This window comes from Triticum aestivum, chromosome 3B (assembly GCF_018294505.1).
Source record: "Triticum aestivum cultivar Chinese Spring chromosome 3B, IWGSC CS RefSeq v2.1, whole genome shotgun sequence".
NCBI classification, from domain to species: Eukaryota; Viridiplantae; Streptophyta; class Magnoliopsida; order Poales; family Poaceae; genus Triticum; species Triticum aestivum.
The window spans coordinates 261,972,455-261,978,305 of NC_057801.1; positions in this window are offsets into that span (position 1 = coordinate 261,972,455).

The following is a 5,851-nucleotide window of genomic DNA, read 5'->3' on the forward strand; positions in this document are numbered from 1 at the left end:
AGAAGATCCACTCGGATTCAAGACCCCTTTACGGGAAGATCCCCTCGTGGATTCAAGACCTCCACTCGGAGAAGAACGGCTACCTTTGTATCTTTCCTTTGTTGATCTTGAACCATGTGCTACCTTATGTGTGTGATGATGTAGCGCTTGTGTGATCGATTCCTTGTTGGTTGAGTGATTCTCCCTTGTTTTCCCCGTGTTTTCCCTTTGTGCTTTCGCGTGTTCTTCGTGATTCCCCGTAGGATCCACTCCAAACGTGAAAGATCGACGCTATAGGGTTCCACCCTACATCAACAGGTCTATAAGCCTATGAGGAGTTTGATATTTACAAAGAAAGTCGACCCCTAAAAATGAAGTTCTTCGACTGAAGACTTTGATATTCTGAAGACTTTCTGAAGACTTTGAAAGTGAAGAAATTGGTGTGACCTTGAAGACTTGGTATTCACTTGAGGAACATGAAGCGTGAAGACTTTTGTTTTCGTAGTTTCATTTTCTCTTTCTTGAGTCATAGGAAACACCGTACTGTTAAAGGGGGTCGAGGAAATACTAAGGAAAAATTTCCATGTGATGCTCAACTCAAATCCTACACCTACCAATCCCTTCGAGTGAAGCCATTGGAAATCTCATACAGTTCAGTCATTTTCTTCAGTGACAGAGACACAGTTCTTCTGGTCACTATGGACTTTGCTCTAACTGAGGAGTTAGGAATTCGCCAGTGCGAATTGCCTACACAGTGAGGAACATGATAGCCCTGAGGAATTTGAGAGTCAAATTTCCGACCGTTGCTGTGCTGCGCGCCGGCTGTCCCAAAATATCTTATCCACCTAATGGTCATATCATTGAAGGGCATTTATGTCTTATCATGTCGGGCTGCTCCCTAGGCTATAAATAGCCGCCCCCTACAACCACTAGTTAGTTGGCTGCTCCGAGAGAACTTGACACTTGTCATTTGAGAGCAACCCATCCTCCGAGGACTTTGAGCGAAAATCATCAAGTGAGGAAAATCCCAAAACCAAACTCCCACAAACCCAAAGTGATTGAGCATCACTGAAGAAATTGATCCTGCGTGGATCCGACGCTTGTTACCTTTGAAGACTGTGCTTCTTCCAGACAGTTAGGCGTCAAGGTCTAGAGCATCCAAGAGGAATTGTGGATCACCGAGTGACCAAGTCTGTGAAGGTTTGGAAGTCACCTGAAGACTTACCACGAGTGATTGGACGAGGCCTGCGTGGTCTTAGTTCAAGGAGAATACGGTGAGGACTGGGTGTCCTGAGTTGCGGCTCAGAGACTGGGTGTCCGGGACTGCGTGTCCTCGAGTTTAAATACTCAGCCACTCCAACCAGACGTACAACTGAGACAGCAGTTGGAACTGGTTTACCAAATCATTGTCTTCACCAACCATCTGGTTCTATCTCCTCAACCCTTTCATTTCCTCATTACTGTGTTGAATGTTTGTTCATATCTGTGCTTGAAGACTTTGATTGAAGACTTTCTCAATTTCCTCAGTTCAATTCCTTCAGTCTGTTTGTCTTCATCTTGTGTTATCCTGTGATTACGCTTTCTGTACTCTGTGCTTGTCTTCATTTCATCATGACGACCATGCTTGTTATGCTTACTTTTGAGTACTTATTCCGCTGCAAGTAGTTCTTCGCTAAGGAATTTCCTCACCAGCAAATTCCTCAGTGAAGAATTCATAAAAATCGCCTATTCACCCCCCCTCTAGTCGATATAACGCACTTTCAATTGGTATCAGAGCGAGGTACTCCCTTGTTCTGTGTGATTTTGGTTTAACCGCCTAGAGTTTTAGTTATGTCGACCGCAGGTATGATCAAGGTCTCCGCTGGGTGTCCTACCTTTGATGGGACGGACTACCCCTACTGGAAGAACAAGATGCGAATGCATCTTGAGGCAATTGATAACGATCTCTGGTATGTTGTGGAAAATGGTGTTCCCTCTATCTCACCCTCACTGAATGCTACCGATGTGAAGAGATTCAAGCAACTCGATTCTCAAGCGAAGAATATCATATGTGGCCATCTGAGCAAAGGACAATATGGAAGAGTGAGTGCTTTGGAAACTGCTAAGCTTATCTGGGATAGGCTGTCCAAAGTAAATGAAGGAGTTTCAACTCAGCATGACTCTCGAGTTGATGTTCTTCGGAATCTCTTCAACCGCTTCAAAAGACTCGACAATGAAAATGTTCAACAAACCTTTGATCGCCTCACTGACATCTCAAATGAGCTTCAAGCCCTCGGTGCCACTGACATCACTGATCATGAAGTGGTGAAGAAACTGTTGAGATCGCTTGATTCCTCATTTGATACTCTGGGACTGATGATACAAGAACGTGCTGACTACAAGTCTCTTGATCCTGCCGATATCCTCGAAAGGCTAAATACTCACGAGTTCCAGCTTGCTGAAAAGAGAGACCTCTATGGTTCAAACTATGGCAAACCACGTGCCCTGAAGGCCAAGGCTGTGTCTGACTCTGAATATGAGGATTCTAGTAGTAGCCTTGGTGATCCTGAAGAATTGAGCCAGGAGCTAGCACTGCTCGTGAAGAAATTCCAGAAGTTCTCAAGATGTGGTCGCTTTGGAAAATCCTCAAGAAGCAGTGATTCCTCATCCAGTGACTATAAGAGAAGGCTGTGCCACAAATGCAAGAAACCTGGTCACTATATCCAAGATTGTCCTCAGTGGGAAAAGGAAATGAAGAAGAAGAAATACAAGGATTACAGTTCTGATGATGCAAAGAAGAAGAAGAAATCGTCAAAATCTTCGTCATCAAAATCCTCGAAGTCTTCATCTCACAAAAGAAGAGCAGCTTCAAGAAGGCTCGGGCATTCATTGGCAAGGAAATGGACTCTGAAGCTGAATCTGAGGAAAATGATGAAGAGGAGGCGTCTGAAGAATCCGAATCTGGTGTGGCGAGTCTGGCCTTCGCTACTGCTTTCGTCAGCAAGTCCATCTTCAACACTGAAGAAACCGACTCAACCGACAAGCCTGATGAAGACAATGATGACTACGCTCCCACCTATTGCTTCATGGCAAAAGGTGCAAAGGTACTCAAATACAACTCCTCTGAATCTAGTGAAAATGAATCTGATGAGGATCTCAAGCCCAGCTACTCTAAACTTGCTAAGATTGCTGTGAAACAACAACGGGCTTTTGAAAAGGTTCAAAACATGCTAGACAAAAGTGATGATATGTTGGGTGAAGAAATGGATCGCACTAAAGCCCTGACTGAAAATCTTCAGAGACTTCAGTCTAGGTTTGACAACCTTCAAAGTCATCATAACACTCTCTTATCTGATCATGAGAAACTCTCTTATGAATTTCTTTAAGAAAAGCAAGACCATGAGAAGCTTTCCTCTGAATCTCTTCAAAGAAAGGAAGATCTTGAAAAGCTAAGAGTGTGTTATGAAGATCTTCAGAAGGAGCGCGATTCATTACTAGCTCCACAAATTAGCGCTTCTCAGGAAGAATTTGTTCCTCCATGCTTAAAGTGCATTGAACGTGAATCTGCTAATTCTTCACCTGAATGTTCAAATGCTTCAACTGTTACAAATTCTTCATCTGCCTCTGCTATCACTAATTCCTCATCTGAGGACATTGCTAGTATCACTAACAATGCAGGGCTAAAGGAATTGTACATGACAGGCATGTACAAAAGCCTCAAAGGGCATCAGACTCTTTGTGATGTGCTTAAAAAGCAGATCCTCAACAGAAACCCTAGGAAAGAGGGTATTGCCTTTGAGAGGAAACTCAATGCTGATGGAACATACTGGAAGCCTGAGCAGTACCCCAAAACCTCATGGGTTGCTGCAAAGGGACCTCCAGTTGATCCATCTAACTTATCTGGCTTTACATGTGAATCTCCTCATTCTTCTGATGAGTCATTTGACTCCAACTATAAACTGTTCAAAAATCAGAATGGTGAAGTATTTGCTAGATATGTTGGCACTAACTGCAGGAACGGTTCCCCTATGAAGAATATCTGGGTTCCCAAAAGTTATGTTGAAAGTCTTCAGGTGAATGTCCTCATGACACCACCAGTGAAGAACAGGAACCCCAGATCAAATTCTTCATATGGACCAAATTCTTCATATGGATCCAAGTCCTCATACGGACCAAATTCCTCACATGGATCAAATTCCTCAAAAGGATCAAAGTCCTCATATGATTATCATCGTTCTAACAACTCTGTCTCGCAGGGTAGAGCAAAGGGCTATGAATATGTGCATTAATCTTCAAACCATTATGTTCATAAGTCCTTGAAGAATTACTCTGCTTATTCATATGCTTACCCTGACCCCTCTTATGTGAAACGAAATGGATTGGCATCTTTGCCACCATTCTCATATGGTGCACGTAGAGTGATGAATTCTTTGCCACTCCTCCAGATGTGGGTGGTGAAGAAAAAGAACTAATCTCTTCTGCAGGGTCAGGTCTCCAGACGTGCTTTAACGTCTGAAGAATTTGCTGGGGACCTGACGAAATTGCCTGAAAGGACGCAGGCGAATCATGATGAAATGAACTTTCATTTCACACGTCCTCATACTACTATATCTGTTTACTGCTTGATGAAACTCATCTGATGAACTTGATATCATATTCTTCACTGATGAAGCATATGAGATTGTAAGCTACACTAATTCATCTGCAGGATGATCAACCCAAAACTACTGAATGGGTCCTCGATAGTGGATGTACGAATCACATGACTGGTGACAAGAATCTATTGATGGATGCTCCTTTATCACCGTCACCTCTGAAGCATATCATCTTTGCTGACAAAGGCAAAAGTCAGGTACTGGGTCTTGGTAAGGTTGCTATCTCTAAGGATAAACACATGGACAAAGTCATGCTTGTTGAGTCCTTAGGATACAATCTCATGTCAGTCTCAATGCTTTGTGATCTTGGTATGGTTGTTGTCTTTGGCAAGTATCGCTGTGTTGTGATTATGGAAGCTGACAATTCCAAAGTCTTCGAAGGCTTTAGGAGAGGAGATCTGTATATTGTTGATTTCTCTACAGGACCACAACCAGCCGTGTGTCTACTTGCAAAAGCTTCAGAAGGCTGGCTATGGCATCGACGACTTGGTCACGCAGGCATGAGGAATTTGCACACGCTTGCAAAGAAGAAGCATGTCATTGGCATTGAGAATGTCAAATTCCTCAAGGATCACTTATGCGGAGCCTGTGAAGCTGGAAAAATGACCAAGGCCAAGCATCCAGCGAAGACTATCATGACCACTACCCATCCATTCGAATTGCTTCACATGGACCTCTTCGTACCTAATCATTACTCAGCAGTCACTAATGATGCATCTCTATATGGTTTTGTCATTGTTGATGATTACTCTCGATATACATGTGTACACATTGTTACTTACAAACATGAAGTGCAGGAAGTCTTCAAACGATTTTCTTCGAGGGCTTCAACCAACTTTGGTGTGAAGATCAAGCACATCAGAAGTGACAATGGAACTGAGTTCAAGAATTCTGGTCTTGATGCCTATCTTGATGAACTTGGTATTACTCATGAGTTATCTGCTCCTTATAATCCTCAGCAAAATGGCGTCGTGGAGCGCAAGAACAGAACTCTTGTTGAGATGGCTCGCACTATGCTTGATGAATACAAAACGCCTCAGCGTTTTTGGATTGATGCAATTGATACTGCGTGCCACATCATCAACAGAGTATATCTTCACAAATTCTTCAAGAGGACGACCTATGAACTCCTCACTGACAAGAAACCCAATGTGAGTTATTTCAAAGTCTTCGGTGCTAAATGCTGGATTAGAGATCCTCACCACAACTCTAAATTTGCACCGAAAGCACATGAAGGT